Source organism: Antechinus flavipes, chromosome 3 (assembly GCF_016432865.1).
Source record: "Antechinus flavipes isolate AdamAnt ecotype Samford, QLD, Australia chromosome 3, AdamAnt_v2, whole genome shotgun sequence".
In the NCBI taxonomy this organism is placed as follows: Eukaryota; Metazoa; Chordata; class Mammalia; order Dasyuromorphia; family Dasyuridae; genus Antechinus; species Antechinus flavipes.
This window is the reverse complement of record NC_067400.1, coordinates 357,339,720-357,351,393: the sequence shown is the minus strand read 5'-3', so window position 1 is coordinate 357,351,393 and position 11,674 is coordinate 357,339,720.

The window sequence follows — 11,674 nt, the reverse complement described above, 5'->3', positions numbered from 1 at the left end:
GACTACACAAGTAGAACCAAAGAAGTTCTTAATTTATCAAAGGTTAGCAGATCAGAATTGGTTATAGAACACCTAAGGATATCCCAAATCTCTCCATTATATATCACTGTGACTCTCCCAGAAGCAGGTTCCCTAGGCTGTATCAGGGACTAATTGCACCAGCACCAGCAGCACTTGCTCATATCCATAGGAATAGGGCTCCATGGCTAGTCCTCTGTTACTCAGAAGTCAAAAGTTCCTTAATTTTTCTTCATAAATCTTATTTTATTTTTTATATGAAAATTCCCCTATTTTTAAATTACATATTAAAACAATTTTTAACATTTGTTTCTATTTTTAATTTTTGAGTTCTAAATTTTCTCCCTCATTGCCTTTGAGAGAGCAAGTAATTTGATATAGATTATATATGTATAGTCACACAAAACATACTTCCATAATAATCATGTTGTGAAAGAAAACACAGACCAAAGCAATGAGAAAAATAAAGTTTTAAAAAGCATGCTTCTATCTGCATTCAGATCTCACCAGTTCTTTCTCTAGAAATGAATAGCATTTTTCATTTTAAGTCCTTCAGAATTTTTTGGATCATGTTTGTTGCTGAAGACTAATTAGATAAATCACTGACAATTGATCATGGTATAATATTGCTATAATTACATAAAATGTTCTCCTGGTTTTGCTCACTTCACTTTGAATCTATCCATGTAAGTCTTTTCAGGTTTTTTCAAAACATCCAGCTCACATAGCTTAATCACTCTAATTACTTACTCTCTTTTCATCATTCTCAAAACATACATGGAATTTAAATAAAGGTCTTAAGAAAACTTGTATGGAAGATTATTAAGCTTCTGAAAGAAGTAAAAATTAAAATAAGGATCTTTGAGATGACCTTAAAATTTTCTCTATTTCTATCATTTCATAACTCTAAGGATATATTAGCAAAGTTAACTATTAAATGTGTGCAACAGTGACAAAAATTTAGAGTTCTGTGTAAGGATGACCTGATTGTTTAAAAAAAAAAATAGAAAGGAAGAAAAAGAAAAGAAAAGAAAAAAGAAATCAACATGGGGAAATTTAAACTTTAAAAAATATATAATTATCTAAAGGATGAGTTTTCATACTTAAAAAGTTACTCAACTTAAACAAAATATTCATTAGGTAATCTTTTTAAGTTGTACATGCTATCAATGAATTAAAATATATTTTAATTTATAGGAATTTACACAAATGATACACAGTTTCTTTTGAACAACAATTGTATCAAATACGAAATACCTATGTTTGACCGAGGATAAGTGTGCTTTCCCTACACTATAGGGAGGATTAAGCTCTGTAACCAGGACATTATATTTAATGGATTGAATAATTTTTAGCTTTTAATATAATTTTTCTGATAGTAGTAGCTCAAGCTCATAAGTAGTGTAGATGAAATGGATACAGAAATAATCAAAAAGCTACTGTAATTATATACTGATTGCTTCTTGTCAGAAGTGCCTTTTCCAGTTCAGGGTAGATTGAATCATTAAGTACTTACTTTAATGCATTGTGTGGAAAAGGTCCAAAGGCTTAGTTTGTCTTTGTGCTAGTATGAGTCTATGGACTGCTAATATGGAACAGCAAAGAAGAAAAAAAAGATAGCATATCAATTATTTCTTGTGAATCCAGCAAAATTTTCCAGTCCGTTGCTTTTGTTATCTGAGCACATTGTATTCTATTGCTAATAACTGTTTTATATGAAAATTCCTCTGTGCAGGGAAATTTTACTTTTAGTTTTATTAGTTTACAAGCTGATATAAATGCAAACAGCCTCGACCCCAGTTTTATCAATGTAGCAGGATTTGCTTTTTTTTTTTTAAATAAATATTGCATCTCTATTGAATGAGGTTTCACTTTTTGTGTTATAAATTAAATGGCACAAATTTAATTTTAAAATTCCTTAAAAACAAAACAAAACAAAAAACACTGATAATGAATGCTATGTGAGGACTAAATCCACCTAACTTGGAACTCCAGTTTAGGGAAGGAATAAAATCATTTCCTCTAGGTTTAAAAAATAAAGCCAGTATTTAATTATATTAGCATCATTAGCTTTCCCCATGATTTGGCAACTTGTTCTAGAAATGGAAGAACAACTGTCGCAGGCTGTGTCAGTTTGCAAGAGGATGAAAATAGAAGATGTGTCAGAAAAACTGCAACCACAATCCACAAAGGCAGTTTCCCCTTCCCCCCATCATGCTAAACTAGAACCGACTTCAAGTTTTTAGATTGATACAGATGACTTTCATATTTTTCAAACGTGTGCCCTGGATTGGGTAGTGAGGTACAGGAAGGAAGCAGACAAGGTACAAAACAGTATTTGTTCTTAATGAAACTCACAAAATATTAGAATTTAAATGACTCTTTGCAATAATCTATTCCTGTTCTCTTGTTTCTCAGATAAAGAATATGAGCCCCAGAGAAGAAAAGGGGTTTTTCTAAGGTCACCTAGACAATAAGTTTACAGAACTAGAATCTGAAACCAGATTATCTGAATCAAGTGCAATGTTTTTCATGGACATCAAACTTCCCCATTTCTCAAATTGGTGAGTGATATTTTGAAACTGGAGCCTTGGAAAAACTTTGGTGTAAGAAACACAGCAATTTGGTTCCTGGTTGGAAAGAGGGCAAAGGTCACCAGCTCTACCAGTTCCACCCTGTCCAGTTTCACCTTGCTCCAAAGTTGATTTGCATATTAACCAGCATCATTGCCAGGACTGGGAAAGAATCTCTTCATTCTGGCCCCACCCAGGTCCCTTTTAATTGTCTCATCTTTGGTATGTTTGAAAGGGGCCCAGTGGCACTATAGTTAAAAGGAATTTTGGACTATGACCCAGATAAGGATTTAAAATGAAAAACTTTTTATATTGACTATAATTTCTATATAGATTATCTTCATTTTCTATCCTATATTTCTCCAGTTGGAGAAAAGGATTTGAAAAGACAAACTTAAAATATCCAAAGACTTCACTAGCTTGATTGTCTGGGTCAGACTAAGTGGAGTCTACTTTCAACTGGATAAGGATAGAACTCCAGGCCTATAACTAAAGAGCTAACAGATCATCTCCCCATCCTCTGTGAAGAATAAAGAAGGTCAGAGGAGCAGAGAGACCAGGGAAGCCAAAGACCCCCATTTTGTGGAGAAAGCAGTTGGTCTGATAATATCACCAAAAGACAGAAGGATGTCTGCTTTATTGGAGTCTTTGCTGGGGAGGAACACTTTGCCTACGCATGCCCCTTTATGAATGTTCTCTGGACATATGTGTTCCCTTGTTTCCTCTCCCGCATTGGTAGTGTGATAGCTTATTGGAGAGCATGCTGTACCCACTGTCTCTAAGAGAAAAAAAAGTTTTTCTTATCACTTATTTCATTGTGCTATGTAATTAAATTACTTTTGAACTAATATGTTCTCAGGTTGACTTAATAAAAATACATATTTGTGGTGAATATTTCAGTTTTGATTTTCAGTGGATGCTGCCCCACAAAGTATCTCAAATTTTGGGTAATCCTCTGGAATCTATGTGTGAGGGGTTTGCCAGAGACTGTATTTAATTAAAAAAAGAAAGAAAGAAAAAAGAAAGGAAGGAAAGAAGAAAAAGGAAGGAAGGGAAAAAGAAAGGGAGAGAGGTAGGGAGGAAGGAAGGAAGAACTCAGTTTCACAACAGATACAAAAGCAGAAGACTTGTTTGAATTATATTAAGTAAATGATGATGATGATGATGATGAAAATTTGTTGGTGAGAATAGGCTGGAAATTCAAAAATTGCAATGTTTTTAATGATCTCCCAATTTTCCCTGAGACAAAGATATTTACATTTTACCATTTGTTTGCCACAGTTTCAACTGGAAATGGCAATAGAATCTATTTAACAGAGTTGCTGTGAGGATCAGAAAAGTTATTAAATGTAAAGTACTTAGCTCAGTGCTAGCAAATAGCAGATACTTAATAAATGTCTGTTCTCTTCCCTTCTTCTGGTGATGCTGCACAACTGTGAATCAATGAAGAATTAGAAGTTACAGGTCACTTTGAAATGCAGGTAAAAAACACATGACTGGTGTGACTAATTTGTAATATACTACTAATGCAGAATTGTGCACCAGAGACAAAAAAAAAGTAGGACCAGAGGAAAAGGTAGAGTGGTCATATAGAAAGAATAAGTGATAGCCCCTTTATATGTTCCACTGATAATTAATGTCCAGCAATCTCAGTTCTTGAAGAAGATTCCCAGAATGTTTAAAGGACTTCCTGTGGACAATCTATAGCAATACATGCACAAGAATCAATGATAAGTCAGAAGGCATCAGTAGATTATGATTTATGCTATCTACTAATAAGTTATATCAAATTAGAATTTCAAAAATCAAATAATGATCCTTATCCTTTCTCTTTTTTTATATAAAAGAAAAAGAGAGAAACCTAATAAACGGTTTAGAACATTTTTTAACTTTAAAGTTATCTTAAATTATTAAGTATCTAGTGAGTGAAGAAACTTTAAATATGTATAGCATAGATTACAACTTTCATTCAGCCCCTAAATAAAGCTCCTCTCAAGGTAGAAACACATTTTTTAGACTAGAATTTCTTTCTCAGCTACAGCATGGTAATAGAAGAGAAAAAGAATCCAGACCTCATTTTCCTATGATAGTCCTCTTATCTCTCAATGAAACTGGAGTTGCACAGTTAACTCACAACCAGTTTCGTACACCAGTCTTTTAGGGATTCTCATAGTGATCTCTACATGAGTAATGGAAAAGCAGAAAGCCAATATTAGAATCTTAGGAACTCCTCTGCTACTCTGTTCTTTGGTCTACCCCAAACCCTCTACTCTAGCATTGAAATGAGAGGGAGGGGGAAAATGAAATAAACATTATTCAGTGCCTAATATGCACAAAGTACTCAGTTATATAACAAGTATTATTTCATTTGATCTTCACAAAAACCCTAGGAAGTAGTTACTCTTATTACCCTAAATTTACAGTTGAGGAAACTGGCAAACAGTGGTTAAGTGATTTGACATGGGTCATACAGCTAGTGTTTGAGGCTGCATTTGACTCAGATTTTCTTAACTCCAAACCTATCACTCCATTCACTGCATATGGGCATAGCTACTGCCAAGTGTTCTGGAGTCAAATCTAATAAGCTTGTTTGCCTAAATTTTCTACTTCCCTCCTTGATTTTCTACTTTCTTCCTTTCTCTCGCCCCTCCTCACTCCTGAAATTGGTATTAAACATTTGCAAATTCTCTATATTGTTCTAATAGTGTATTAACTTTGCTTGTGCTCAGCAGGAGTGCAATAGAAGGCTCAGGGAATGAGGGAATCACTGTACTACAGGAGATACAATGACCTTCAAGCACAACAACAAATTCGCATTTCTATCATATTTTAAGGCTTGCAAAGTGCTTTACATGCATTATCTTATTTTAGTTTTACAACATCATTGCTTAACATCCAAAGGGTACCTCTTGACTGTCACAAATATAATTCTGACAATCATAAGGGACACAAATGCTCCCTAGCTTCTACTGTGTCTCTCTCAGTGCCTGTCTTTTGCTTGTTGCCTTGTCATCTTGCTTGGCCTCTGTTCAATCACCGGCCAGTTGATTTTGCTGTATTTTTTTAAAAAATTGAACTTAAACATACAAAAATATTGTACACAATAGAACACACATAAAAAAGAATTTTATATGAAATCATTCATTTTTATTTCATTAAAAAATACACAAATCCCATATATTACTTTCAAAATTACCCTTCTTGCCTCTGCTTCTTTCTGAACTTTTTTCTGTTTTTTTTCCCTCCATTGAAATAACTAGAAAAAGAAACCCATTGTAATTTTAAAAAAAATCAAGAAAAATGATCTATGCAGTGGTCAGGTTTAAAAATATAAGCCTTTTTCTATACCTTTAGTTCATCATCTCTCTGTTAAGAGGTAGATTATGTTTCATCATCGGTTCTCTAGAGTGGTGGTTGGTCATTGCATTGATAAAGTTTTTTTTAAGTCATTAAGTTTTTCATTTTATTTTTCTATTTACAAGCATTTATTCTCTCCCTTCCTAGTACCTCCCCTACCCACTGAAAAGGCAAGCAATATGAGAGCATTTATATATGTGAAATCATGCAAAACATATTTTTCATCTTAGCCATATTGGTTAAAGAGTACAAGAAAAATAAGTAAGAAAATTATATTTCAATGTGCACTCAGAGTTCATCATTTTTCTTTCTGGAGGGGATGACATCTTTTCATTATGAGTTCTTTGGAATTGTCTTGGATCACTGAATTGATCAAAGTAAGCAAGTCTTTCATAGTTAATCATCATTACAATATTACTGAAATCAAACACAATGATCTCCCTAGTTCATCTCCCTTCACTTTGGATCAGTTTATATAGGTCCCATCTTATTTTTGATAACACTCCCCTTCATAATTTGTAATAGCATAATGGTACTTCATGACAATCATACCCCACAATTCAGCATTCTCCAATTGATGAGAATCCCTTTGATTTCTAATTTCTGCCATCTCAAAAAGAGTTGCTATAAATATTTTTGTATATAGTTTTTTTCCCTTTTTCTCTGTTTTAATTTTTATTTCTCTAATCAATAGTGACTTCAAGCATTTTATCATATGACTATATTTAGTTTTACTTTCTTCTTCTGAAAACTGCATATTTATATCCTTTAAGCATATATCAGTTGGAGAATGGCTCTTTTCATAACTTGACTCTCTTTTCTATAATTTTTTAAAATTATTGCTTCATTGCTTATGGTATCTTTTTGTAAAAAGTAATCCCTCTGGTTATCTTTATAAAATTAGGTCTCTTTTTGCTTTTGCTTTGTCTGAGGTCATGAGTGCTACTCCTCCCTTTTTTAGTTCAGCTGAAGCATATTAGACTTTTTTCAAGCCCTTTAACTCCGTGTCTCTGTTTCAAGTGTGTCTTTTGTAAACAACATATATTTGGATTCTAATTTCTAATCCAGTCTGCTTTTGCATTCTGTTTTATGGGTGAGTTTTTTTCAATTCACATTCACATTTCTGATTCCTATGTATTTCCTTTTATTCTTTTCTTTCTCTCTCTCTCTCTCTCTCTCTCTCTCTCTCTCTCTCTCTGTCTGTCTCTCTATCCTGTCCCTGTTCAAAAGTCTGTGTTTTCTTTCTGACTAATGCTTCCGATCAATCTTCCTTACCTTTTATAATCCTCTAGTTTTTTTTTTTTTAATCCCTTTTCCTTCCTATTTTTTTTAACTGGGTAAGATAGATTTCTGTTTATAACTGAATGTATATATATATTTTTCCCTCTTTGAACCAATTTTGATGACATTGAATGCCATCTCCCTCCTTTTCCTCTTTATTATAAAAGCTCTTCCTTGTGCATCTCTTTTATAAGAAAATTTTCCCCTTCCTGCCTCTTCTTTCTTCCAGTGCATCCCTCTTTCTTACTACTTTGTTTAAAAAAAATTTTATATATATATGTATATATCATTCCAATATAATTGACTTAAATCTATGCCCTTTGTGTATATAAACTCCTTTTAACTGCTCCTCAAATGATAAAGTTCTTAGAGGAGTTAAATTATCATCTTCCCATAAAGGAATAAAAAACAGTTTAACTTTATTGAGTTCCTCATGATTATTCTTTCATGTTTATTAATATTTCTCTTGTGTCTTATGTTTGAATGTCCAATTTTTTATTCAGCTTTGGTTTTTTCCCAAGAATGTTTGAAAATTTTCTATTTCATTAAATATCAATTCTTCCCTCCCGCTCTACCCCCAAAAAGATAATATTCAATTTTGCTAGATAGATTATTCTTTGTTGTCTTCCTAACTCCTTTGCCTTCTGGAATATTCCATTCCAAGTCCTTCTCTTCTAGTGGGAGCCTTCTTGTGTGATCTTGACTGTGGCTAAATGACTTTATAAGTTGTTTCTTTCTGGCTGTTGGCAATATTTTCTTCTTGACCTGGGAGTTCTGAAATTTAAATATAATATCCTTGGTAGTTTTCATTTTGGGCTATCTTTTAGAAGATTTATCAATAGATTCTTTCAATTTTTTACCCTCTGGTTCTAGGATATCATGGAAGTTTCTTAAAATATATCTTAGCTCTTTTTTTTTTTTTTTTTTGATCATGGCTTTAATTCTTAAATTCTCTCTCCTTGATGGATTTTCCAGGTCACATTTTTTAAATTGTTAGCTTTGATTAATTCTTGATACCTCATGGAGTTATTGGGTTCCAGTTGCCAAATTTTAATTTTTAGAGAATTATCTTCAGTGACCTTTTGTACTTCCTTTTCTATTTGCTCTTTTCTGCTTTTTGAGGATTTTTTTTTTTTTACAGTGAATTTTTGTATCGTCTTTTTCACTTGACCTCACCTGTTTTTTTAAGGAGTACTTTTCTTCAGTGAGTTTTTGTGCTGTTTTTAAAGTTATTTTCTTCAATATATTTTTTGTGCCTCTTTTATTTATTTATTATTATTATTTTTTTAATAACTTTTTTATTGATAGAACTCATGCCAGGATAATTTTTTTTACAACATTATCCCTTGCATTCACTTCTGTTCCGATTTTTCCCCCTCTCTCCCTCCACCCCTTCCCCCAGATGGCAAGCAATCCTTTACATGTTGAATAGATTACAGTATATCCTGGATACAATATACGTGTGCAGAACCGAACAGTTTTCTTGTTGCACAGGGAAAATTGAATTCAGAAGGTATAAATAATCAGGGAAGAAAAACAAAAATGCAAGCAGTTTATATTCATCTCCCAGTGTTCTTTCTTTGGGTGTAGCTGCTTCTGCCCATCTTTGATCAATTGAAACTGAATTAACTCTCTTTATCGAAGAGATCCACTTTCATCAGAATACATCCTCAAACAGTATCATTGTTGAAGTATATAATGATCTCCTGGTTCTGCTCATTTCACTTAGCATCAGTTCATGTAAGTCTCGCCAGTCCTCTCTGTATTCATCCTGCTGGTCATTCCTTACAGAACAATAATATTCCATAACGTTCATATACCACAATTTACCCAACCATTGTCCAATTGATGGGCATCCATTCATTTTCCAGCTTCTAGCCACTACAAACAGGGCTGCCACAAACATTTTGGCACATACAGGTCCCTTTCCCTTCTTTAGTATCTCTTTGGGGTATAAGCCCAGTAGAAACACTGCTGGATCAAAGGGTATATTGTGCCTCTTTTATCAAGTTGATTCTCTTTTCATAATTTTCTTGGATGATTCTCATTTTTCTTCCTAATTTTTTCCTCTATTACTCATTTCTTCCTTTAACTCTTCAAGAAATTATTATTGGGCTTGTGTACAGTTGGCTTGTGTATTTTTTTCTTTGAGGATTTGTTTGAAACTGTTTTCATATTTTTATCTTCACAGTTTGTATCTTTGTCTTCCATCACCATAGTACCTTTTTATAATAAAATTCTTTTTTTGTCCTTTCTAATTTTTCTAGCCTATGTCTTGACTTGGAAGTTTATGTTGAAGTTGGATTCTGCTCACCAAGGGTAGGGGAGGCCTTGTCCCACTCTTTAGAATTTTTTTTGGTGCTGCTGTTATCAGACATAGTTCCAAGAGTCTGCAACTTTTTAGTGCTTCCAAGATACTATCATCCAGGTAGAAGTGTGGTCATTGCTTTCCTGGTCTGCTCTCTGGCCTTTACTCAAGGAGGGCTGCTATTTTCCTAAAACCATAAATCTAGCTCTCCTCTCTGCCTTAGAATTGCCATTAAGCCCCTGATCCCTTGTGACTGCTCATTAGAATTTCTCTCCACTCTGGAATTGCATAAATTCATATGTACAATAGAATTGCCAAATAGCACCAGAGCCAGCAAAGGATTCCCTGTAATCTTTTTCTGATTTCTGACCTCCTTGTCATTTGGGCTGAGCTCCCAATGCTACTTTTGCTGCTACTGTTCCCCCCTCCTCCTTTAAAAAAAAAAAATCCTTATAGCATATATATCTTTGTCTATGTAGTTATATATGCATGTAATATATAGAATAGTAAAGACAAATCTTCACTTTTTTCTTCTAAAAATGTGTGTTTTACAGGAGAAATATCTCCTCTTTGAGTTCTCATGTGATAGATTACTGATGATAAGCCTACCACAATACAGAAATTCTAGAGGTAAAAATTCAAGTTTTCTTATGCCTTAAACATAGATTGAAAAGGTAGAAAAATAAGTCTGAACCCTGATTATTGTAGTGTGACAATCCTTTCTAGAGAAATTATGTCTGAGAACCTGAGAAACACACACATATACACACACTTATAGCTGCTTAGATAGACCATAAAAGTCACACAGGCCTAATCAAACAAATTAATTATCTCACGCTTCCTTTAATTAAGGTTGAACAACTAAGGACAAATTAGTAAATAGAATAAATTACATGTTTAAATACTGAGTTTGCAAAATACTGCATTTATAAAACTATAAGGCTATATTTCAAAGATGGTACAATGGACTGAGAAGGGATTTACATGTCACAAAGTTAACCCAATGTTCAGAATCAAGGAAATTCTTCCACAAATAGTTAACTAGGAGAGTTCTTCCACAAATAACATTTTTGGAAGGTTTTTAAAAAGACTATTTTTCCTTTTTTGACTTCTTAATACTTTTGTTAATACTATCATTCCATGAGTTAGGTTTCAGCCCAGTAAGGTGTGTAGATATATATTACATGTGAAATTAATATTAATAGGAAACAGGTTTCAGTCAACCAAATGTTCCAAGAAGAATGGCATAATAAAATTAAATAAAAGGAAAATGAACATCTTCATTATAATCTCATTTTGCATATGGAATCCATCACTTTTTCTGGCAAGAGGTTGGTATTATAAGTCATTATCAGTCCTTTGGAATCATGACTGGTCATTGCCCTGAATAGAAATATTAAGACTTTAAAAGTTGTTTTTATAGATCTCCCATAAATTGTTCTCTTGGTTCTTCTCATTTCCATCTAAGTTAATTCATACTATCTAAGATTCATTTTACTATCATTTCTTACAGTGCAATAATATTACATTTCACTCATAGATCCCAATTTATTCAGCTTTTTCTATTTGATGGGCTTCAACCCCTTTTAGGTTCTAGATTTTTTTTGTTTGTCTTTTCTTTCTTTTTTCTTTCATTTCTTCCTTTCTTTATTAATTTTTCTTTCTTTCTGAGGAAGAGCTATACATTTAAAAAGGGCACTGAGTGAAATGTGACTTGGGTTTTTCTAAGAAGAATCGGATGATGGGTAATAAAGAAGTGGTGGCAGAGCTTTTGATGGTGAAAGGAAAAGGCACAGGATAGAGAAAAACATATCTTCTATTGCTGTGTATATGCTAAATTCATAACTTTAGGTGGCAGCTACATGACGAAAATTGGGAGGCTTTCTATATACATCTGATTATATGCACAAATTAAGTTTATTAAAACTTTAGATCAGTAAGCAGCAACAAATGTGAAAGAAAAGATTATTGATAATCAGTAATGAGGGAGATCCAAGACTTTTCCCTGCTGTATTTGCTTGTTTAAAGCCCAGCCTTTGAAGGGCATTACTGACCTCTGCCAGTAATTTATCCCACCTAAACCATCTTATTTAAGAGAATTCCTGTCCATTGTGTTCTACTAAGATTTCAGTAGGGA